This window comes from Strix aluco, chromosome 4, assembly GCF_031877795.1.
Source record: "Strix aluco isolate bStrAlu1 chromosome 4, bStrAlu1.hap1, whole genome shotgun sequence".
Taxonomy (NCBI): domain Eukaryota; kingdom Metazoa; phylum Chordata; class Aves; order Strigiformes; family Strigidae; genus Strix; species Strix aluco.
The window spans coordinates 68,962,567-68,989,320 of record NC_133934.1 but is presented as its reverse complement, the minus strand read 5'-3'; the positions used below and the strand labels follow the sequence as shown (position 1 = coordinate 68,989,320).

General features: G+C 37.5%; 1 pseudogene; it reads left to right on the top strand.

The window, feature by feature from the left end:
• Positions 1-622: 622 nt before the first annotated feature.
• Positions 623-2,797, top strand: LOC141922907 (bifunctional heparan sulfate N-deacetylase/N-sulfotransferase 4-like; annotated as a pseudogene).
• The last annotated feature ends 23,957 nt before the right edge of the window (positions 2,798-26,754 follow it).

The window sequence follows — 26,754 nt, the reverse complement described above, 5'->3', positions numbered from 1 at the left end:
AAACTCCCTCCCTCTTCCTCTTTCCCCAGTAATGTAATTTATATTAAACTAGCTGTGTGTGGAGGGGAGGTTCCTATCTAGCTATCCTGCAACAAGCACAGAATTACAAAATATGATACACGCCCAAGTTTTTATAAGCTTCACTTTGTAGAAAGAGGAACTAGATTTGTCTCACTTTCTTTTTAGTTAAGTGCTTTTCTGTACTCAAGACTTACATGATTTGAATGAGTCAACTGTCTTTGTGTGAGCCACATATATGTACAGAAAGAGAGCAAGAAGTCTGAAGGTATGAAAAAGGGGGGGTGTGGGGGGAAATAAACCCCCACACCCCCAGTATGGGGCAGCTGCTATGCAACAGGGTTTGTGTTTCCCCATCAACATGTACCCTGTTGTATTGTTAGGGCAGGGCAAGAAGCTGCATTGCAAACTGTGCTGAGAAAGAGAGCTGTAAGTCATTCCTGCTGCTTGAGTCTTTTTAATGGGCACCGGGCAGCCAGGCAGGATGCAGTTGCTATAGCTGCTGCAGGCTAGGGGATCTCCTCTCTCTTCCTGGCATTTGTAATATTTGCCCTGCACAAAGTCAGAGACAAAATATTACTTTTAGTCCAGTCTGGAGGGTAGAATGACACTGTTCTCATGGGAGCTGCTGGGGAAAGACCAGAAGGCTGCAGTGCAGCTGGGGGCTTCCATTTTGGAAGCTGTTGCAAGGTGGCCCTGCAGCTGCTTGTGCATGTGCTGATTATAAGGACAACAGCTCATGCTGTTGGGACCATGCATCCAGACAGAGATGAGCTTATGAAGTGCTAAATACCTGACAGCTCCTCTGCAACATGCTTAGGGTGAGTGAAGCTCTGTCCCTGCTGGGGCACAGAGGAGGGTCCATGGAAGTTGGGTCCCAATTTCTTGGGCAGTTTCCCTATTCCTTTTTGGGCTGCCCCACACTGTGCCTGGCACAAGTATGGAGTGATAACGGCAGTGGGGAGTCACCCTGACAGGCAAGGAACAGGTCCTGGCACTGCTGGGAGCACTGGGAAGAGACTCTGGAGGGGAACAAGACTTGACTCCTGGGTATTTGCTTGAGGCAGGAAACCTCTGTGACTGTTGAGCTGCCTCAGTGTGGTCTCGAGTGGCAAGGTCTAAGCACAGCCCCTGGGAAGGCTGTGGCACAGGCATGCCTTAAGTAAATGAATAATTTCTGACAAATCTTCCCAAGGTTAGGCATGGGTTTTGGTCTTGACCACTGACAGTGATGAGTTTTTTGGTCCTTATTTTGTTAGAAAGTGTTTGGGTACAGGGCTGGCCAAATTATGCAGCTGACAATTTGTGTTCCTCCATTCCTCCCTGAAGTGTCTTGGAGGCTGTGTCCAGACAGCATGAAGTCTGGATATCCTTGCAGCCTGTTCTCCTCCCTTAGAAAGGAATAGAGAGTCGTTGCTATTGGTGTTATAGTGGTAATGAAAGCTGATTTGCATTTACTGGTCTGGTGGTTGTCTCTCCTTACCCCTGCCAGCATTTTGTTCTCAGTGCCCATCACTATCTGATCTGAACTCTTATGTACTGCAGATAGAAAGATTCCTGTTGTCTGCAATATGTGAAACAGGGTCATCTATCAAAAAATAGCTGTCCATGGTATCTTAATGGAAATTAACATTACTTAACAGCATTTTCCTTTTGTCTATTTTGTATTCTCAGCCCTTATTCTTCGATTTCAGTATGCAAGCAAAATTATCTTACCATTTTAATGTCAACTTAGAAGTAAATAGTGTTCTTTTTCATCCTTTTCAGGCATTGCTATTGAAAGTTGGGAAACTTCTTTTATTGTATGTGATATTTACATGAAAATATAATGGATAAATGAATTGCAACATCGCAACTGAATTTACAGATTAATTGTTCCATGCACAGTTAATATATAATTTACTGAAAATTGTCATGTATGTACAACATATCCAATTCACTTTAACAGTCATTGGTTATTTATTGCAATGGTTTCATATGTTGTGAAAGATTGCATCCAAACATGGGGGTTTTTTCCCCCAGCTTACATCCAGTTAAAAGGCAAGATGTATAAGTTTAAAATCATGAACTGTGGACTCTGTGGTCAGGTTTCCTAGCCATTTTTGAAGACTGGTTCGTCTCTTGACTTTATTTTGTGTGGTAAGTATTGCTGTTTCAGCTCAGTGTTTGTTCAATGAATGTAAGCATGAAACGGATGTTTCTAAGACAGTCTTCAGAATGGGATGTGGACACATCAAGCTTTTGCTTTCTTATCTGCTTGAGGAGAAAACAAAAAAGCAGTTGATATACCCAGAACTGAAACTGTTGTCCTGCTATTAGTGGAGAGACAGTATTCACAGCTGGGGCAGGACATAATTGCAATCCCAGAACAAGTTGATTTCATCAAAACATGGAGATTGCAAAGGGCAAAGTTGTTGTTCCATGTCTTATTGATAAAAGAAGGGGGAAACACATACTAATTATTTAGGAAAATATTTTAAAATATGTAAATACAGGTGCACAGCATAGAAACATTTTGGATAGGTACTGCTTGGATTGCAGTGTTGGTATGATTGATTGTCATAATGCCAGTGAGAACAATTTGCTCAATGCCCACTTAAAAGGATTTTCACTGCATCTGTATAACAGCTCAGGTCTTAAGGATTGTTGTGTTAACCACTGTTCTCCTTTACTTCATATAACCAAAGCTTCCAAAATTGCAATGAGACCTCTGACTAGTGAAGACTGGACGATATTCCAATGCAATCATTCCACTCATGAATAACTCCTGTTAGTTTGAAAAAAAAATCTTTGAGTCAGCTCCCAGAAGGAACTTCTCTAAGTATTTTGTATGTTACAATTTATTTGGCAGCAATTAAAACTTTTGGCTTCACAAGCTAATCTTCATAGATGTCATAGAAAAGAAAAGGCTCACCTGGTTCTTGGATAGGTGCATTCCAGTTGATACAGGTGGCATCTGTGCTGGGACAGAGAGAATAAGAATGAATACCAGGGATGTGCAGGTAAGAGGAAAATTGTGTGAATGTGTAATTTTAATTACCAGGGTTTAACAGGGTGATTACATTTTACTGCATTCAGTATGATTTCCAGCAACAATACTCATTGTCATTGTCTTTATGAACTCCTGATAATAAATGCAGCAAATGTATACTGAGATAAAAGTAAAAGATCAAGTCTTCAAATGAAGATATTTCTCGTTATACTACTTAAAGCCTGACCTATGTTTACCTAGCTAAATCTAAACTTAAAAGCAGTGTATTTCTTTGTGACTATGGACATAATTAAGGACATGGACCTGTTGGAGTGAGTCCAGAGGAGGCCACAAAGATCAGGGAGCTGGAGCACCTCCATTATGAGGACAGGCTGAGAGAGTTGGGGTTGTTCAGCCTGGAGAAGAGAAGGCTCCGGGGAGACCTTATAGTGGCCTTTCAGTACTGAAAGGGGGCTACAGGAAAGCTGGGGAGGGACTCTTTATCAGGGGGTGTAGAGATAGGATGAGGGCTTTAAACTGAAAGAGGGTAGATTTAGATCACATATAAGGAAGAAATTTTTTACTGTGATGGTGGTGAGACACTGGCACAGGTTGCCCAGAGCAGCTGTGGCTGCCCCCTCCCTGGAAGTGTTCCAGGCCAGGTTGGACGGGGCTTTGAGCAACCTGGTCTAGTGGAAGGTATCCCTGCCCATGGCAGGGGGGGTTGGAACTAGATGATCTTTAAGGTCCATTCCAACCCAAACCATTCTATGATTTCGATTAGTTCCATATATACCAGTAAATTATTGAAAAATATAGTGTTAAACATAAATCTTTATCCTTATTATCAGCAGCATAAATTCATTGTTTAGATCTGCTTCTAGTGAAATCAACTGAAATTTTGTTTCTGATTTCACTGAGACCAGGATTGAGACTACCAATATAGATGTGGAAAATGAAGGTAGCCAAATTTTTGAATGTGATTGAACATGTGTAATAAAATATAATACCATCATTCATCTTAATAGACATGATAAAAAAATAGTTTTCATAGAGTCTACAAGTAATACAAATGAATTAAAGTCATTTAATTGCAAAATATTTTAGAAGTCATGATGATAACTTAAAAATAACTGCTATGCCAAATTTTAATAAGATAATGACAGCTTCATTAGCTTTAAAAATGTGCATAATTTACAGGAATGTTGTATTAGCATTGGGGTGACATTTTCTATTTTATTCAGATTAAAATTCTGTAAATAGGCCATTTGAAATGCTCACATTGTATATTAAAATTAACTGCTCAGGAATTAATTCTTCAACTTCTCATGAGGGATCCTTATTCACACACGAAGTCCCATTGACTAATGGCGTTTTTCAGGCATAATCAGATGACAATGGGACAAGTATAAGAATTACTCATGTGAAAAATACCATCACTCTTTGTTAAAATATTTGCTGATAATGGTTCTTTTCATGGAACTAGTTATTTCAGTGTTCAGTGCTGTACAGCATACTGAGGGAAATTCTTTTGTGATCTCTGTGGATGATCAGTTTCTTCCCTGACACATGACAGGAATTAAACAAAATGCTGCAGAGACAGCATGAAGGTGTGGTGGTGGGAGGGGAAGGACACAATTTTTTACCTAGAAGAATCAACATAATCCTTTTAAGAGCATACATCAGGTATATTTGTGAGTCCAGACTAGTACAAGGCCTTCTCCTACCTTATAGCCACCTTGTTTTTTTAAGGCATATGCTCTTGGGAAGGTGGATAATTTTAAGAAGAATATCAGTGTAACAATTGAGACTTACTCTGCTCTTTCAGTGCCATGCAACACCACAGATAGGTGCATAATTGCCTTGTCCATTAAGGTAGAGTTTCATTTTTTTGGTTCTTTAAAGACATCTCTTGGTATTTTTATTGGGGGTATAGGACTGTTTATAATAATTTTTAAGATCTCAACCAGATTAGATAGTATGTGCAAGGTTTCACACTTGGATCAGGGCAGTCCCCAAGATCATTACAGAATGAGGGCAGCCCAGCGGAGTATTTGGGGATACTGGTGGATGAAAAATTGAACATGAGATGGCAATATGCACTTGCAGTCCAGAAAGCCAGTTGTATCCTGAGCTGCATAAAAAACATGGCCAGCAGGTCAAGGGAGGTGATTCTTCCCCTTTGTTCTTGTGAGACACCACCTGGAGTGCTGCATCAAGTTTTGGGCTCCCCAGTACAAAAAAGACATGGACCTGTGTGAGTGGGTCCAGAGAAGGGCCATTTCAATGATCAGAGGCCTTGAACAACTCTTCTATGAAGAAAGGCTGAGAGATTTGGGGTTATTTAGCCTGGAGAAGAGAAGACCCTTGGGTAGGCCTTAATGCAACTTTTCAACATACAAAGGGAGCCTATAAATAAGAAAGATGGAGAAAGACTTTTCACCAGGGCCTTTAGTGACAGGACAAGCGACAATAGTTTTAAACTAGAAGATGATAGATTTCATTTGGATATAATGAAGAAATTTTTTATGATGAGGGTGGTGAGACACTGGAACAGGTTGCCCAGAGAATTTGTAGACATCCCATCATTGAAAGTGTCCAAGGTCAAGTCAGACAGGACTTTGAACAACCTAATATAGTGAAAGGTGTCCCTACCTATGGCAGGGGCGTTGGACTAGATGATCCTTGAAGACCCTTTCCAACAAAAACCACTCTGTGATTCTATGATTCTATATACTATTTTCTAACATGAATTGCTGTAGCTTCTCAGCTTTGAAATAATTTTATAAAGCATTTTTGGCAGATCTTTTTTTTCCCCTGATCCAGCTTAAAGTTCGAAAACTTACAGAACTCTTATTAAGAGTGAATTATGAGGAAGTTCTCTCTAAGACAATGGACTGCATTGTATAGGGCTTCTGGGTAAATATCCAGAACTAGCTGAATCTAATGCTACTGCACTGTCTCTCCCATGCTAACAGAGTTCCTGGTAAAACATTGCTGATGAAACCAGAGGATGTTGTCAAATACACCAGAGGCTGACTCCATAGGGACTGAACATAAGGATCACTCCCCACAGCTTCCCCAGGCAGCAGAAAGATTGTATTTTATTTAAGTAGATTAGGGATTTCACCCTCCGCTTTTATTAAAGTGTTATTCTTATGAAATTTTCTTAAATAGTTAATTTTTTGTCTTTGCAGAGGAGAGGGAAAAGTAGCAAATATGACCATGCTGAAGTGAAGAAAATTAATTCAATGATGAGGACAAAACATGATTAAGAATATAAATCTTTAATATTTATTTTTTCCGCTTGATTTCTGGTAATAACATCCTTTCTGAATGGTATGTGTTTGTATGTGCCTTTTTCACCTCAACCCAGGACAACAGTGGAATCTCAAGAGTTAGATGCCTGTCTAAATGGTTGGCCTAAAATTCAGCTTTATGGTGTAAGTGCTATTGTGATGTTCTGCAAAAATGGAGGTCATCAATACATGAGATAACTAAGCAGTTGGTCAATTTAGTAATTTGTTACCTATTTTCATTGCAGATCCCTAAAAACTTCTAGTTTGCTTGCAGAGTTCTGTGTAGGAAGTTTTAGTTTCTTGACAGATACGCTTGCTTTCTATAAGCAAAGTCTTTCATTAGAGTCCAAAATCAATCCATGGCCATCAAAGAGTCTGTGGACCACAGACTGAAAAATACTGGATATATTATGCCAGTTAATTGCAGTACAACTTGTATTCCTAAATCATGTGGCAGCATTTTGATAAACTTACTGATGACCTAAATATGGATATAGAGTCTTAGCTTTTATTACATATTTCTAATGCTTTCTAGTTTTTCTAGCCATGCTTTCTTGCAGCTGTGGCTCTTTGAACCTCTCTTCATCATGCATAGTATCCTACTCGTGTCATTGTTTTCTATGACTTATTAAAAGATACATATATTTGAAATGAAAATTCTCTTGAGCATTTAAAAATCATCCAGTAGTATATTGAAAAGGATTCCTTGGGATTTACAAGAAGCACTCATTAAAATATGTCAGCTGCTCATCCTGTAATTTATAAACAGATAATCCTCATCAACAAGAGAGATGGAAATATTTCCTAAATCAATCTTGTTGCCTTTGTAATAGATCGGATTTGTGAAATATGGTAAATAATGCAAAAGAATATTTGGAGAGTGAAGACATAGGTCCTCTTATAGGACTGTTTCTTCTCCATAAGTCTGGATTGAAGACTACTATCTCCTATCCTACTACACTGATACACAGACTACATTAAAATATTTTCTTTTTTTTTTTTTTTTTTTTAAGAGCAGCTTGTTGGCTAATCTTATTTGCTCAGTCTTCATAACTGATTATGAAAATAATTGTTTTGTTTTTATTACTTGCTTTTTGTCAAAAAGACTTATTACTCCCCAGCCTTTTCTCGCATTTGCAACAAATTTTAAATAAAAGTAAAGTATTGGCAGCTGTCATGACCTCTGACTGCTGGATCCAGAAGCTCATATCAAGAGACTTAGAAAGTAGTATCCAGAAATTAAAATGTTCTAGCATAATTGTGTAGCCTCCTTTGTGTATTCAGCTGCTTAAATAGCACAATCTTTCATTCACCATAAAAAAAAAAAAATCAACATTTGGGTTGAGTTATTTCATTGAAGGGCAGTAACAATGTTAATTAATTGGAACTTTATTTATATTCACAGTCTTGATGTCAAGTGTTTGAAAGAAGCCACCAACATTTCATCAGCTACAGTCAGAAGACTTTAGAAGAATTCCTAAGGAGTTAATGCATTATTTTAAAACACAGTTTTGACAATTATCCCTTTGAGCAGGAAAAGAGGGGTGGTTGTAATAAAATGAAAATGGCATTGTGGGTCTGTGTGAAGAAATATTTAAGTCATAACATAGAGCCTTGTAAGTAGGCCGAAACTTTTTATTAATACATGACATTTTTAAAAACAGGATGGAATATTTCTGATGAGAAATGGAATCACTTTTGTCACCTAAATTAATTTGCCCCTGTGTCTTCTAAATCATTTCATGCCACAAATAATTGATCAGAGACTGAAGCAGAAATGAACAATTCAGGCTGTGATTTAAAGGGAATTAATTCTTAATTAAGTTGGCTTACTTTGGATTTTCATCTTTAGGGAGAATAGGCTGCTAAGCATTCATAGTATTGTCACTTAGTTTAATATTAGGAAAAGCCTTCACAAGAGATTAAAGCATTCTTCACATTACGGACATCAGAATGAAGTACCTGAATTTAAGACTAAGAACCAGAACTCATATCAATATATAGGGGTCTGGTGTCATCTACTAAGTGAGCTTCAGATTATCCCAAGAAGTGAGATGAAATGGCAAGTTCAGAATCCTGTGTTTGCAGAGGAAGCAGGTAGTTAATCCTGAAGTCTTTGCATGATTATCTTCCCTCTGGTGTATTTCTCTGGTATGGCTTCTATCAAGAATTTCCAGTAAGGATAATAAAGTCCCTTCTTTGTCATCTAATTGTAGTACCTTATGGGTGCTTATATATAAGAATACTGAATCTTATTTCTGAATACTTCTAGAACCGTATATATTGTTTCAAAAGTTCTGCATCCTTACATCTTGCGGTCCTTCTCTTCTATGTTAATTGTTATTTATACTGTCCTTCTCCTGTGTTGTTTGTAAATGGATATGTGTTTTCACATTTCTTTAACATAGTTTGGAAACTACATTAGTCTAGCCAATTAGTATGAAAGGAAACGTCATTATTTATTTCTAGGGACTGAATCATTAATAATAGTCATTCTGTATAAATGAAGTAGGTGCTCAAAAAATATATTTAGGTAGTAAATATATATTCAAAAAACTATTTGAATCATGCAAGTCAAAATATTTTGTCTGAGTTACTTAGATTGTGACAGACCATTATGAAGAAACCATTTTAAGGTTTTTCAGAGACCTAAATGCTGAGATGACTTCCAAATAGGTTTTTCAAAATTGTGTAGGTGTTTAACTTCCACTGTTTCGAAGGCTGGCTCTTAATTTCTCATTGGTACAGAAATTGAGTTTTGCTTGCATTTTATTAAAAGTAAATAAACTTGTAAGTTGAAATGATTGTAAGTTAAATTAAATTTTAAAAATGTGGGGTTTTTTTCCTGAAAGGCAATTTAAAAATTTGGGGTTCACCAGTGCTTACTTTTCATAAATGAGAAGAATATCATAGTAAATCATCAAGGAGCAATGTGTTTTAGAGCGTTGAACTGTCAGCTGTTCTCTTTTGTGATTCTGAAGAGATGGGACAAACTTGTTTGTAATTTTAAAAGTGCCCTAGGCACTGATTAGAAACAGCTTAAAATGGGGTTGGAAGAGAAAGGGAATTGTATGATATGGCAACTCTTCTCATTGGATTCCTGTATCCATGCCATTGATGCATTTGAAGTCATTTGCAGGATTCTTTGAAAGTATTTGGGATAGAACTATGAGATGTAAGATACATTGCATAGAAAATGGTATTAAATGAGTAGATGGGAGACACAAATGTAGAAATGTCGGTGGAAAGACTAGATATGAATATGTCATGACACACATCTTGGTGACAACTCTCATGTAGATTGCATGAAAATGCATTTTCTAGGAAATAACAGTAAGGAAGACAAAATTGATTGCGTGGCTAAGGATGTAGAAGGCACCCTTGGCAACAGTAATATTTCAAATTCATTGAAAGTAGGTAATGTAAGAAGGTATATTGTTGGACAGAAGCCGCTTAGTTTCAGTAGAAAGATTTTACAATGTAATTAATTTTCAAGCCTAGAAAACCTAACGTGAATCTCCCCTTTTATAAGGCCTAACGTCTGGCATTTGTGTGAATTCTTACAGTACATTGTATAATCTTTCCTACTACATGAGCTGTGACGTAGAAGCCACCAGAAACTAGAGCAAAAGTATGCAGGTAACTAGTTGGCAGGTGTGTGCAAAGGGAGCAAACAGTGTTTATTGGGGATATGCAGCTGTTCCACATTTGGGATGTTTGTGTTTGGCTCAGATTGATTTTGTGTGATTTTTCTGTAATACTAAAATTTTAATTAGGTTTAAGCGGAAGTGTGCCAGTGCATCTTTATTGAAGTGGTGTGAGGATTTACTGATCTGAAGACTAACTACTTGGTGCACAATAACTGATAGTTAGAAATAGTGATGTGTTGAAGTTAAGAGTGGGTAATGATCTTGCTAATTTCTGGTTACTGATGGATCTTTCTGTGATTGCTGAACCTAGTAAGGCTGTGTAATTGAAGTAGAATAGCAAGTCTTAAATAAAGAAAAAATTCAGGCTCTTAAGGAGTTGTAATATCTCCCTATTCCTATCAAGAACTAGAAAATAGTGAGGTGAATCCGAGACACCTTGGTTCATCCATCTGAATGGCATTTCCAGCTGATTTATATGTTTCAGACTTCCTTATCTTGCCAAAGGTGACAAGAAACAATAAGTCACGCAGCATGTGCTGAGAGCCTGTGGATTTGGCACATTTTGGATCAGACTGTGCACTGGACATCCAACCATAGGATAATCCCAAACATTGTTTTTCCTTTACATTTATTTTAATTTGGAGATAATAACATTTTATTTGTATATTCTCTTATGACGTGTCTTTCAAAAACTGAGTGTCTGTTTGTACCAATGGAACATTGAAAAATCAATTGCCTTTGTATATGTGTTGATAAGATTATTGGGATGGTGTTGCTTCTCCAGTATATTTTAAAATTACTCACTGTTTCTACCTGACAACTTGATGTATTTTAGTTTGTTACTTGATTAATTTCTTAAAGTATTTGCAGAAGTCAGGAAATGAAGCACCATGGTCAGCAATCATGATTTTATTGCAATGGTTGTGAAGTCATGTAATTAGATGAATTTCAGCTATTATGTTTTTAGCCCTTGCAGCTTTGGAGAAAAGGCAGGAAGCAGGATTCAGAAGACTGACGGGAATAGAAGACATCAGGAAGACTCAAAATACACACACCCCTCATGATTTTAAGACAGTCTTATAATTTCTTAGGGTCGAGCTTGTAATTTGTCAGGCTGAGTGTAGGCAGCGTTGCTGAAGATACAAAATCCAAGTCTGACACAGGACTTGGTTTATTCTTCATGTGCATTGGGGTTAGGGTTACCAAATATATTTATCTAATGGAGTGCTAGTGTATTAAATGATTTAGTAAAAATAACAGTTTTAAAATGTTGGGGGAAACAAACTCCACTCATAGCTAGTTTTTAAAGACAAAAGGCAGAAAAAAAGAAAAGGAAAAAGTTAAGAGGAAAAAAAAAAAAAAAAAAGGAAGTAGAGAAGACCCTGCCCTTGAAAATAAGAAAGTGAGCTATGTTACCTTTTTGTGTTATTCTTTTTGCAATACGTGCATGATGCCCTCCTGACTGACAAAGTTCTTGTGTTTCCCTTAGAGTGTATCTGTTCATTAGTGTCTCCAGACAGAGGTAGTTTAGCTTTTAATTAAAATACAATTTTCAGGTTTTTTAGTGTGTTAATGAGACAGCAAAAATGAATTCATTGAAAGAGGAACAGATATCTAGGCCTTACAGCAGTGAAAGTTAGAGCCTCATTAGTAGCTAATTATGCAGAACATAGTATATAAATAGAGCTGTTATGGCATTAAAAAAAGCCTCAGTGCATTACCTAATGACATAAAATGTTTACAGTCTGTTCTGAGAATGGTATAATGTCTTACTGAAGTAATTAATGGCATATTTAACAGTGACACAACTGGAATCACAATTGCTTTACAGGTACAAGTTGAGGGCAAGGGAATGTATAAAAGCCTTTGAGGGACAGATTATTTGTCTGCTAATAAATGTGAGAGTATCAGAAGATACAGGAGGAAGACATGATTTATGCATCAGGTGGGATAATGTCCCTTTCTGACAAGGACAGAGTACACTGGACTTTATTTTCAGGTTTTCCAAAAGAAAAGAGCAGTGAGATGACAGAAGTCCAAACTGATGCTTCCAAAAAGGGCTGATTCCCTGAGAGAAGCAAGGCCTATCTTCTGGTAACTAAGAAAGTGGAAAGTATTTTGAAAATCTAGATTTTTTGGATATAAAAATGGCAAGCAAGATTGATAATACACACAAGGTGAGAAAGGAAGTTTTTGTTTGAATATAAAGGCTTATGTAATCAGACATACTCAAAAAAAATAATAAGTTAAATAATTTTTTAATAAAGCATAAAAATGATTTTTGCTCTGCCTAACAAGAACTGTATATGTAGCTTAAGAATTAATTATTATTAATAATAATAATAAACAGCATTATGCTTCCATAAGGTGGTTCTTCATACTAAGAAGTAAAGCTGTAACTGGCAATAACTAACTGTAACTTGTTATATGCAGTGTGGTGAAAACCAGTCTCCACAGCAGTAGAGGAATGACTGAAGGCGAATACTACATTTGGGGAAACATACTGGCTATGGAGCCTGTCTAGCACGTCAGAGGTAATTTAGATAGAAGTAGAAAAAATCTTGTGAAAAGCTGGAGAGGGTGAGGAGGCAGATGAGGAGATGTTTATGCAAATAAGAAAGGCCTGTAAAATGATCTGTGCATTAGTCATGATGATTCCAATTACTGTTATATTGACTAGGAACCACAGAGCCACAGAATCAATTAGATGTTTTAAAATACAAAAAGCTATTTCCTTGCTCAATTTGTTCAGCAGTCAACAAGTTTAGAGTTTGTTCTGGGAAATTATTTTGGTATAATGACCAAGTTAGAGACTGATTAATGTTTAGCTGGGGGTAGGTGAATTGAAATGATTTTGCTATGAATTCAATGCTTTATTTTCTAGCTGTTAACGAAATAATGTAAAATGATGGAAAACATCATTCTTCTGTGCTTCTGTGTTAGCACCATTGCATATGTTAGTGACATTATCAGTTCTAGTGGGAGGAAGTGTTAATGACCTGCAAGTTTGTGTTACAGCAGGTAGGAAAAGCAGCTACTTATTAACTGCGGTGGGTTTTTTTTGAGTTCATTAATGAACATAATTTTGTATTCATAAAGAGGTCTATGTAGGCCAGAGCTGAAGGCCTGAGAAATCTGTTACACGTATAACGGGTACGGTTAAATAAATGTCAATGCCGGCATTGCCAAAATCCCAATCTGCCTCATTCTTAACTGACAAGACATTTGTGTGTGTGTGTGCACATGTGATTATTTTCACTGATCACTGAATCTGAATTTTTTTTATTACTGTGGTCAACGTGAATGCCAAGTTCCAGTTGTGATGATGCTTTCTGTAAATAATGAATAGAGTTTATATAAATTTGCTGAAGAATCTTGACTTTTGTAATCAATTATATATGACACATAAGGATGGTCAATTACATATAATATTATATGCCCATAAATATCTGTAGCACATTTCGATATCAGATTTTCTATGTTGGGACCATTAAAAGATGTACTTTGCAAAATACTTGATACTTTGCCAAAGGACTTGCTTCTTGCCCTATGGCTATACAGAGAAGTTATTTTGGCTGGCTGTGGACCTAGAGCAGGCTAGCTAACCTTTGTGACTGCCTGTGGTCACACTATTGCCTCCAGTAAGATAACACTGTCTTTGTAGACAGATAAACTGCTTTTCATGTATTGTGGAGAAAGGGAATGGTTGTAGTATGGTGAACAGCTCATGCACTAGAAGTCTATAGTTTTAGTCCAACTTGAAGTAACACAATCATAGTGTGTTTTGGATGTGCTTAGCATGTGTCAGTGACTATATTATGTATTTGCTTGCCAGAAGTGATCTGGTTGCCTTTAGGTCAGTGTCTGGATGCACCATCTTTGGCTGAGCAAAACAGTAAATAGCAATTGATTCAGATTCCTGGTAAAATCCTCAGATTTGCTGTGTTAAAAAATTGAAATTTCTACATGGATACTCTTCGATAAAAAATTATAAGCCTTGTCACCAGCTCAGCTCAGAGTCACCAGCATACACCAATCCACAGTTTGGCTGGTCACTCTGAAAATCACTAGTTTATTACTATTTTCAGCTAATCATTTTCAAATACTTTGTGGTAAGGGTGCTGCATTATTATGCAGATGCCAGTCTGTCTCTGCTTAGTCCAGGAGGAGAGCAGCAAGACCAATGCCAAAGATACTTTCCTGTTCTACTTTGCCTATCTCAGAGAGGCAAGAGTGTACTGCTCTGCAGGTGATTCATCCTGACTCCAGCTTTTTGTTTAACACCTTCCATCATGTTCAGGCTGGTCTGTAAGTCTCTTTGGCAGATGCTGTGCACCAGACAGGCAGACCCTGCACAATTTGCTGGTCATGGTGTCGGTGTCTAAGCTGCTCTGGCTTCAGTCCGCAGCCATCTTCCATCTTCTGCATCTTCTGTCTCCACAACGTGCTGCATTCTTATCCTTCCTCTGCTATTCAGACCTGGACAAAATGCAATATTTGTTTTGCAAGGTGATTCTGTTGTTGTTTGTTTGAATTGTGGATAATTGAAATTTGCATAAATTACTTTTGCAAACCTGAGACGGAGGTGGGGAAGGCATTCAGAAATAGTCACTGCTGAAGAGCTAAAAAAGAGTGCCTAGAAATCCTGACTTTAATGACTCTCTTTAAACTATGGCTACAGGAAGCAAGGGTCCATGTCCACAGAGAGATCCTACGTGAATGTTTTTATGGATTTTTCAAAAAGTTTATATTTTGTATTAATAATCAGGAGGGCAAGCAGGTGACTCAGAAAATTTTCAGATGGAAAAATACTACTTACAGTGTTACAGATGGATTCTTAATTTTTAGAATCCTGGGATCATATTTCTACTGTGTAAACATAATTTAAAAGATGTTATTAGAAAAGGAGCTATTAAAGTAGGAGAATAGCAAATGTAGAGGAATTTAAAAAATGGGTAAGGGCTTTGTATGATTTTTAGGTTACTAACTGGCTGTGCAGCACAACATATGGGAAAGAAGAATCAAAATGTCCTGTCTGTTTTGTGAAGAAGGTAGATGAGTGATGGAACATTTAATGTTCTTAAAATAAAAAATAAAGTAAAAGTGTGCCCAGTGGAGAATTTTTCAACAAAGAATAGAGAACGCTGTATGGATAGATGCAAGTCAAGTGGAAATAAAGAAACTAAGAGTAGTGGATACAAGGGGCCCAGGGGTCCCTCTGTTACGAGGATATCTATAATCCCTATCAAAATCTGTGCACAGAACTTCTTGGATAATAAAATGCAACTTCAAAGCTAACCAACACAAGCCTTCACATTAGATCTCATCAGAGGGACATGTGAAAACAGATGTTCTTTGGTTAAATTAATCCTTAGAATGTTAATTAGTTCATTCCCTTTGTACTTTTTAAAAAACCTTGTGCTTTATTTGTTTCCTTTACCTTACAAATTTTCCCTACTGGATCCACTGTTTTCACATTGTACTTTTTTTTTTTTTTTTTTTTTTTTTTTTTACTAGCACCTGGCAATTCGATTCTAGTACACCCCAGGCACGTAGTCCATGAAGCAGGTGTATTCAGAGTAATGAATATTGCCAATAGCTTAAAGGGAGAGATAGTAATGAGAAATCACATGATTTGTGACAGAGTGACCCTGTAAGAGAAGATGTGCACAGGAAAAATATTCAGCAAGTGTGAAAAGATGAAGTAGCGCCCTCCACATGATGGCAGTACAGACTGCGTATGTTGGGCACCTCCAGGAAAGAGCTGGTTCTTCCCAGATCTTTGGGAATTGGTGCCTCTAGTATGCTGGAGCCAGTATCATTAAAAAAAAAAAAAAAAAAAAGACTTTGCTAACCATCTGGTACACGTTTTTGTCCTCCTTTCTTGAGGAGATGATGCTTATAAGACTGTGCTCTTGCTAGTTTGTTTGTACTGGATACCCTTTCTCTCCTTCCCTTTAAATTAGCAGATAATTTTAACCAAGTTAAGAGAGCTATTCTATGCATTTCATGAAAAACAGTGACTGAGAAGTGGAGTGAAAGCCAGAATAACAGTCTTCCTGAGAGGAACCACAGCACAATTCACAGCCCATCTATTCCAAGGGACACTCAGCAACCCCATCAGACAGCACTTCTCTGCTGCCTCTAGTCCTTCAAACCAGTAAACAATGTGGAAGGCAGCAGGAGGTAACCGGAGATGGGAAGGAGCCATGGAGGTTTCTCTCTCACCATGGGAAGATGCAGGGAGTGTATGGAAATGGAAAATTAAGGAGTACTGCAGTGGGATGAAAACGTCACAGGGAAAATGGGGCAGGTGAAACTTGTGCTGTTGGGGAATATCATGTACGGGCTGCATTATCTGGATAGCTATGCAACATCAGATGTTACACTAAATGATCAAGTGATGCTTTTTGTGCATAAAATTTGTGTGTTTTCATCTTCTGCACCAAACAGACTGTTCTTTTGAAATCTCTTTTCTGGTTTGCTGTATGTATGACAAACTCTATATTATCGTATGTATGGCTGTGATATACCACAGGGAGCTGGAGGAGCAGAGCTATGTAAGGAAGAAAGATCAATCTCTGAATTTGTTCTTTATTTCTGCTTTCTTCTATTTTGCTGCCTAAGACAGGGCTTCAAGATTAGAGTGGGCTGGAAAACTTCATGGAATCATATATGCCAGGAACTTCTGATGAGCACAAATAACAATATGTACTTGAAAGCATTCAGTTATGTTTACTTCTAATTGAATATCTCCTCCTCATGAGATTTTTGAAACCTGTCTACTTTCTTGTTTACTTACCCACACAGTCTCTGGCTTGCCTGTGAGCCAAAACCCTTTGAACTTGGGAGCCAGACATACAATGCTGAGCAACACCAAAAGAGCTGAAGTCCTTCTCATTAGTGTCCCACAATGTAGTGTGTGCAGTCTGTGTAGTGTATTAATCTTTTAAACTGGATTGTGATAGTTCCAGTGGTTTCATTTGATAATTGGTAACAATGAAACTATAATAGTAATAATAATACAATTATTAGCAATAAAACATGCCATTCAATAATTAGTGGCAATGAAACACATAGAAATTGCATCCGGTTCAGTCAGTGTATTGCAAGGGCTTCCACAGTCTCTCATTCCATCTGAAACAGGTTTTCCTTGTCAGCTGTACAGTATTATGACATAAAAAGTCAGGAAAAGAAAGTGATAGCATCTATTGTTTTCTTTTTTTTCTTTCCTTACCAGTTAAGAGAAATATCCTCATGATTCCTAATCATGTAGGGGGTGAAAAGAATATTTTGTGATTATATTTCCTAGTACTGGCTTGCCTTACAGAATATGAGAATCCCTCTGAAGCCATTAGATTCATATTATCAAATATGTACAGTTAAACTATTTACAGCTATTTAAATTTGATGCTTTAGAAACTTTAATACCAGTTTTGGCTGAGGTTTTGATATTTTTCTTCTTTCATTATAAAATAAATAATCTGTATAATATTGTGGTTATTAATGTAAATTACTTCATGTATTGGATCATTGATGGAATCAGCTAGTGGAAAAAAGCTCTGGTAGATTAATTTTGATTATAAAATTTATGGATCAGAATGGTTTGAGAGATTGTAATGTAGTGGGGAAAATCTTGTCTTTATAGCTAGTTTTTAATTGAAAATCCTACCTAAATTGTAATTCAAATACTTCTTTTTTCTATTTATTAATTCATGTATCAAGAAAAATATGCTTCTGTTATGTGGCTATGAAAAGTATTGAATTAATTCTAGATGAATATTTAGTAAAGATGAAAAAATAAGGATTCTGGAAGAACGGTATGCAGTTCAGCCTGGTGTGTTGCTTTTAAATGGTTCCTGATGAAGGAACCAAACTGGATATTCTTGCCAAAACAGATACAGGCAATGATCTTTCTTCAGCAGCATGCATGAATTATCTCCTCTTTATTTGTTTCTTTAGTTTCACATGTAAATGATTCAAAAAATAGTCATATAAATCAGATTGACAAGAAGTGTTAACTTGTATAAAGTACCTCAGTATTCTTGGCATTAGGGATTATTTCTATGTCTTTATTTATTCTTCATGTAGGAAACTTTCAGCTTGGTAAAAAAAAAGCATTTCTTATGGAATAACACAAAGAAGCTGTTGTGAAGCCTCCATATATATGGGAAATTGCCTTAAAATAATGATATAAAACATTTTCAGTTTGATGCTCTAGAGACTTTGTGCTTTTCTCTTGGCCTCATTTTAATTTCAATGATGAGATATCTAAATCTGTGCCACTTGTGAGTCATGTAGAACAACTGGCCATAATATTAAGAACTTCCAAAGACTTCTGAATTGGAGAGAATATTTCAGAAGGTAAAATGTAAAGTAGAAGTTAGCTTGCTGGGTGGTGCTTGCAAAAAATGGTGATGTCTTAATTGTATTATGGGAATGAAGGGGGTTACCATGCAAAAGCACCCTTAGAAGAGCTGTATGCCAACTCTATGCCAAACAGCCAGGGTTTTCTGCTGAATACCATTGCACTACTGCTTCTGTAGGTGAGCACTGTATTCTGAACACAGAAGGATCAGTTGTTTCTCATCGGGGTGAACTAGATTCATTTGCTTTCAGTGAGGCTGCTGCTTCCACCCCTCTTGAGTTCCCAGCAAACACTGGCTCAGGCTGGCTTGGAAACACCTGGCTTCTGCCTCACAAAGAAAAGGCTTTCAAAGATCAGCTGGCTGAAAGTAACTTTCTGCACTGCAAGTAAGTGTGGCAAAGCCTGCCAGCAACCAGGGCAGCCCTGCCAGCTGCATGGCCGATTTCTTCCTCTCCTGTGCAAGCAGGCCTCATCTGCCATCAAGGGAGGTGGAGAGCAGAGAACTGGCTGCCAAAGCCAAACCAATGTCCATTTCCTCTGTCTGTGAAATACATGAGAAATGTATTTAATCCAGTTGAGGACAGTCATCCATGTCTAACATTTCAGAAGAAAGGAAATAGAAATTTCTCTACTCCCTGATCTGTTAGGCAAAATACTGCAGAGTACGAGGAAAAGAGGTTGAAATTTCCTTCCCACCTCAGCAAATAATGAGTTAGCACCTTGACACATAAAGATTGAGATGCCCTTCAACTGTCTCAATTGCCCGCTGGAGTACTAGCTGGTATTTTCATTCCCTAAATGTCTGTTTCTTTTGGAAGTGTTGCTGAGCATTGCTAGTAATTGCCCGAAGACACAAAACACTGTGGAAAATAAACATTCTGTTAAATTTGCATTACTTCATGTAGTTTACCTTCTGAAATGTCCCTATCCTCTCCCAGTTGGTTCTTCCTATGCCAATCTCTTGCAGGTCTGTTCTAATCAATTTATTCCCCATCTCCATATCTTCTCCATTTTGGCAACTATAGTCCCATAGCCTACTGTAGCATAACTGAAGTAGAAAAAGCGCAGACAGAAATGGAAAATAAAATTATGTTCCTGATGTATGGACAAAACTGAGTTCAGTTATCATCATGAGCAGCCAAAATTAGTTTATAACTTTTTTTATTATTGATACAAACAAAAAAGCTCTTAGCTCATGACCAAAGCTCTGAGCAAGTGATCTTTAGCCACTGATGTTTCAGTTGGTTTTAGTGTCAGTTGTATGTGTATGAAAAGTTTACCCTACTTTTTTCTTCCATTATGAATTCCTTTGGTGCAACAACCATTATATGAAATGTACTGGTGTCTTTTTCAGGTGGGCTTTTTTTTTAAATCTTTTTTTCTCAAATTTTTCAGAGCCCTGAAGTTTTAACTAACCTGAGTAATGTGTATGGGGTGTTTATTGAGTCATTACTGAGAATGTCATTCAAATTATTCATTAATAGATCAAACAATCTTTGTCAGTGTACTAAACCTCATGAACAATCATAACATTACTTTCAGCAGATCTTAAATTTGTATGTTCCCCCTACCTTTTTTTTTTTCTTCTTGTTTTGTTGTTAAATCTATGAAAATATTTCTCTCTCTTCATGGTGGCTCAGGGACACCAGTGGAGCCATGAAAACTGCGTCTCTCACCTGCATTCAGACATCGGTTTCTATAAAGATCTGTGAGTCACTTCAGAAAAATGAGCATTTCTTACAGACTTGACTTTTACAGTAACATGGAGCTGAATTGCTCCTTTGAGGTGAAGGTTATCACAGAGAAGTTCAGATGTGTCACAGCTTCCTGCCCTAAGAGAAAGTTGATCTGTAGCACCAGTATAAATATAGTCCATTTTCTGCACTTTCTGGTTAGAATATAGTTAGGATTGCCAGCATCCTCTTCATTTCCCTGGGTGAATTGCACAAAAAAATAGTACAGTGGGAGACTAATACAAAAACAAACACCCATGTTGTAGTCACAGTTAGACATGAGTAAATCCCATTAACTCAATGGAGAGTTCTTTTGTCTCAGTGAGAGTATTTGGTTGATTTTTAAAATTAATCTCAATTAGACACTCGTAGCTGGCTTTTCAAATCTTCATCAGACCTAGTCAGCATGGATTTATGAAAGGCAGGTCCTGCCTGACAAACCTGATCTCCTTCTATGACAAGATGACCCGACTGTTGGATGAGGGAAAGGCTGTCTATATTGTCTACCTGGATTTTTGAAAAGCATTTGACACAGTTCCCCATAGAATTCTCATAGAAAAACTGGCTGCCCATGGCCTGGATGAGCGAACGGTCTGCTGGATCAAGCACTGGCTGGCTGGACGGTCCCAGAGAGTGGTGGTCAATGGAGCTAAATCCAGCTGGCCGCCGGTCACAAGTGGTGTTCCTCAGGGCTCGGTGTTGGGACCATTTCTGTTCAACATCTTTATTGATGATCTTGATAAGGAAATAGAGTGTATCATCAGTAAGTTTGCAGATGACACCAAGTTAAGCAGGAGTGTCGATCTGCATGAGAATAAGGAGGCACTACAGAGAGACTTGGATAGATTGGATCCAACGTTAACGGGATGGGCTTCAACAAGGCCAAGTGCCAGGTCCTGCACTTGGGCCACAACAACCCCATGCATCGCTACAGGCTTGGGGAGGTGTGGCTGGAGAGCTGTCTGGAAGAGAAGGATCTGGGGGTTCTAACTGACAAGCAGCTGAACATGAGCCAGCAGAGTGCCCAAGTGGCCAAGAAAACCAACGTCATCCTGGCTTGTATTAGAAATAGTGTGACCAGCAGAAGTAGGGAGGTGATAGTCCCCCTGTGCTCTGCACTGGTGAAGCCACACCTGGAGTATTTTGTCCAGTTTGGGCACCTCAATACAAGAGAGATATCGAGGTGCTGGAGCGAGTGCTGAGGAGGGCAATGAAGCTGATGAAGGGCCTGGAGAACAGATCCTGAGGAGCAATTGAAGGAGCTGGGACTGTTTAGTTTGAGGAGGAGAAGGCTAAGGGGAGACCTCATCACTCTCTACAACTACCTGAAAGGACATTGTAGAGAGGTTGGTGCTGGTCTCTTCTCACAGGTAATTAGTGATAGAACAAGAGGGAATGGCTTTAAACTGCAACAGGGGAGGTTCGGACTGGACATTAGGAAAAACTTTTTCACAGAAAGAGTGGTCAGACAGTGGAATGGGGTGCCCAGGGAGGTGGTGGAGTCACCATCCCTGGATGTGTTTAAGGGCCATTTAGATGAGATGTTGGGGGATATGGTGTAGGGGAGAACTTTGTAGAGTAGGGCTGATGGTTGGACTCGATGATCCCAAGGGTCTTTTCCAACCTGAATGATTCTGTGATTCATCCAAGGAGGAGAATGATATTTGTTAGACCATTAGTTAAACATGGTGATTATGATTATTTAGCTAATGTTGATGAAACAAATTCGAAACAGCTAAAAGACAGTGCAAGAGTTTAAAAAAAAAAAAAAAAAAAACAAAACAAAACAGTGACAGCTTAAACCCCTGTATCAGTAGAGAGGTAAGCATGTTGACTTTGGTAATTATAGGGCACCTTTCGGAAGAGCTTTCAAAACTACAGAACAATAAGCACTAGCAATACATCACCTTTTGGAAAACCTGTTGGAAATTTAATCCTTCTTAATTCTGGTCAAAAATTTATTCTTATAAATTGACCTGTTTATTATTACAATGAAAAAAATTTTTTTATAATCTCAGAATACTCTTATTCCTGTCACTTTTCCTCTGTGAAATAAATATAAAATGTAACAGCAGGTGAAGCAAAGATTATCATAAGGTTTTTATAATGTTTTGCTATTTGCAAGAAAGAAAGGATGAAAGTTAAAGTGAAAGACAATGTGGTGGTTCGACTGGGAAAGCCAAGTATTTTTCTGGTCCTACCTAGGTAGAAGTCATAGAGGTTTCCAACTGAAATGTGCAATGACCTCTCTGCCTTGTAGAAATTTTGGTGCAGTTCATGCTGACTTTGTTGATGATTTGCAGGCACTGAGAAGGAAGATGAAGGGAATGACCTGTTGCTGAAGTCAGCAGAGAGCTTTTGGTGGTTTCCTCATATGTGGAGTCACCTGCAGCTGCATCCACAATGAGTGGTCAGTGGTGGAGCAGATGAACCTCAAGACAGGATTTGATATAGTGAGTCTCTCAGTTTTAATATAGCTTATGTTGCAGCATGGTTATAATGTTAGTTATTTCAGAATACTCCAATTTTCACATAAAATTCATGTATATGATGAGATGCTCCAAAATCTGTGTGTTGGATCAATGGAGTTTTTTTTCCTCCATTCACATTCATAGTTTTCCTGGAATTGCAGTAATGTAGGATCTGAAGTGAAGATCATGCCTCTTTATTAAGGCAATAAATAGGATGTGATAGTTAGTCAGGAAAGATTACAGAACATGTGAAAAATTAAACAATTTCAGACTGATTGATGATTCAAGACAACTGGTAAACTTTCATACCTTTCCTTTCAGTGCAACAGGATCATATCTGATGATTGCATTGCAGATTTTTGCCAGGCCCTTGTTTATATTATTCTTCTTTTCCTACAATTCATAAAAAACAGTTCATTTTGGGAAATGGCACATATTCCACGTGGGCCTTAGCTGTCATGGTGTGTGAAAAAACATCAGTGAAATACTCCAGTAAAGGATCTTGCATTTGTTTGTATTTGAGGCAATAAGTGGAAATATATTTTTACCTGTAGCTGCAGAGAATCCTGAAACCTGATTGTTCTGTTTATCATGTACTTCGGTGATGATACTGATAAAACAGAATAGTATATCCAAGAGAGTTTTCTGACCCTATTTACTTCATCAGTAGAATGAAATTTATACAGAAGAGATAAAAAAGACTAGGCAGCTTGAAAGATTTAACTTATGCTCTCTACATAGGTACCACAATATGAAGACAGTCCTCATATTTTGATTATGAACATTAACATTTTTATATAAGTGCTAAAGATATCAAAGGAATAATAAAGAATTCATGCTCAGGGATGCTATTTTAGTTATTGAGAACTACTTTCTAGAACACAAGTGGATCAATTGTTCTCCTTTTTACCAATTAAAAGAAGAAAAGTCCCTTGACTTTAATGAATGTGTAATGATAAAAACATGATGTGGATGAAAGTGGGCTCAGCTTCAAGATGCTGGAAACTATGTGAAAGCACCTATCATATGAGTGCAAAGAATGTTTTGCACATCCTAGTAACAGGAATTGCTTACCTGGCAAGAACTGGGACTGTAAAATATTTTACTCTAATTTTTGTAGTGAATGATTAGTATTCTTGTTTGATACACATTAGTAAAACCATTCCCATTCAAACTTGTGTTACCAATGGCCACATGACTGAAGTTAAATATTTCAACAGTCTGTGCAAAAACACTTAATACTCTTTTTTTTTTTTTTTTATTCCCCCTCAAGGCAAACCAGGTTGTTTATTAGCTGGTTTTCAGAAGCTAACCTTTTTGGGATATCATTTTGTAGTTCACAAATACCCATCTGAATGGATTTGATCAAAATAAAAGTTTGATTTTAAAAGCACCTTGAAGAAACATAATTTTGACTTCTGACATCTTGCCTAATGCCAAAATGCTAGGCTTACTGAGTGCTGCTAGATAAACAGCACTTGTATGAAATAATTCCTGGGATTGTATGCTCTCCTTCATTAGATGGCCTTGTGAATGGAAGAACCATTTGAAAACAATAAATTCTCTGGAAGTGACTGAAAATGCAGACTGCACTATCATTTAATTTCCTTTTCATTGACAACATTGTCAATAATCTTTCTCAAAACTTTTTTAGTGCTCATTTAAATTTTTAATGCTCAGCTGATGAAATAGGCTTGTTATAAACATTTCATCCTGATTTATATTACCAGAAGGATATGACCTGTCCTTAGTATGTAGTTCATATTTATTTCATTCTCTCTTTGCATCGGAATGCAGCTGATTTTGAGAGAAAGTCATCTTCCAACAAAATATTTCAATATTGAAATGTCCGCTTCTGCTGTTATTAGTGCCTGTTCTGATAGATATTACTGCCTTAGGATTTTCTGTTACTGGTGCCTTGATGTGAAGGTAACTACTGTACAAACTCAAACAGGCAATCTAACCTCTTCATACAAGGGATAGAGTATGTAGAGAGATTGATATTGTCATAACTGCCAAATTACACTATGCATATGTTTATTTCTAATTTAGGTAGGTTTGGGTTACAGTAATTTAGCTAAAGAAGGAAAGACAGGGATGATAAGAAGATAATTGAAGGAAGTGAGTAAAGGAGTTAGGCGAAACTCCTTTGGGTCTTCACAAAAAGCAACTGTGGCAATTCCTTCTTAAAAACCCCACACACAGTCCACCCCCTCTCCTCCCCGAAACAGGTGGCAATGGTTGTTTTACATTAGAGAGTCTTAAATAAAACATACAGCCTTTCTGTCACAGTCTGAAATCCAAGAATTTCCCAGTCAGACAACAATTTTTCTTCTGCCTTTTGGGTCTTTTCATGGTTCTGTGAATCTGAAATAATTTTCTTCACACCGGTATCACTTCAGCAAGATAGACAGTGACTTTCATGAGGCCAGCCATACCTATGGTCTGAATGTTTTCCTGAAAGCTGGGCTTATTGGGTCTTCCTGAACACCAAACCGGTCAGTGTTTGGCTAACTCTTTCTCTTATTCTTTACAGGGAGACCTGTTGTGCTTGTGCGCTATGAACCAGTTGAGCTGAACTTTCAGCAGCTAATATGCACTTCAGTCCAGATACCTGACCTGAAAGCTATGTCACATTTTGGCATCTGGCAAGTCTGCTGAAGAAGGTACTTGGGACTATAAACTCCTCTGATATGAACTCTCTGAGATCAGGAATATTATTATTTATATAAACAAATTACATTGTTGTTGTTGTTGCTTAGTATACAGAGCTACATGAAAACAAGTCACTACTGTCACCAGCATGAAATCATCATCACAATAAACTTCTAATAAACATGTCCACATCAGTTCTTGGGAAGAAATGGCATAAACCTTTACTTTCAGAGCTCCAGATACACTTCCCAAATGGGTTTCGTACTTAAACGTCAGAGTATGACAAAGTTTTAGAAATGCTCCTTGATTTTAGTATATTGTTTTGGCTGATGCTATCATATGTACATCTGATTCTTTTCGTAATGAGAGAGTTCATTACTATTTTTAAGTCCTTCAGTACTTTTTCCTATTACTGTCATCTGAAATAATGCTATCATTTTCATGGTTCTAGCAACAACATAGCAAATGTCTTTATTGCTTTCCAGTCCTCATTTGACCTTTGCAAATCAGCATTTGGGAACAATGCATCTCTCTGACTGTGGTATACTTTTGAGCATTAACACAAACTCAGAAGAGAAGAAAACGACATCTTCTGAATCTGGAATTAGAACTGGAGGAGAAGGCTGGGCTTATCCGGAGTGTTTTAACCTGTATGTTAATCTCACAACTGGGCAGAGTTTCTTGCAAATCTTTTCTTTTTTTGGGGACAGTTCATTTGTTTATATGGATGTTTCCTGTTCTCTTAATGTGCGGCATCGTATCCACTTCAGTGGAAATTCATGCAGAAAATGAATATTTTGAAAACAAAGTGTTTTGTAGGGAATGATGACATTGCCTTCTGCATAATTGTGATCATTTCTGTATCAGAGCTCTTCCTTGTTGATATTTTATAACAGCATGATTTTCCTTAATGATTCAGAAACAAATAAAAATAATACTTCAAAGATATCATTACGTCCTGTTGAAACAGGCAAGCAGTGGTCTGATTTTGTACTACTAACAACATCCTACTGAGTAAGGTAAACGAGAAATTAAAATTCCCTAAAAATGTTTGGCATGAAATTTCACAATTCTGAAATAAAATTTGTGAATCTATTTTTTTTTCCCCCCAGAAATTCCATTTAGCTTCTGAAAGTATCTCTTTTGGTTACCTTGGAGCAGAAACATTGTCAAATTTTGAAATTTCAGATGAAGTCAAGTTCTGACTTGGAACCAACATGACTTACAGCTCTCTGTGGCAAAAATGCCGTATCAGTAAGTGTTGAACACAAATCACAGAAAAACAGGCATTGTTATAGTTCTGCTCATGACTGCTACTGTTAAGATATTTCAGGATCATGGCTTTCCAGCTGATGTGGGGCATACAGTGGCTCTGCACTGTTCTGTGGTCTGCCCCCTTCATATTCAGTTGTACAGGCCTGGGTGAACGTCTGACCTATCCAAGTCACCAGCACAGAAGAATACTCTCATTTAAAATCTGCACAGCATAGCTGAGGTTTTATCTTTAACGTTATTATGGTAATTGGTTCCATATAAATATAGATTTCTCATTTATTATGATCTTAAGTAGGACTACATGAGTGTATTCT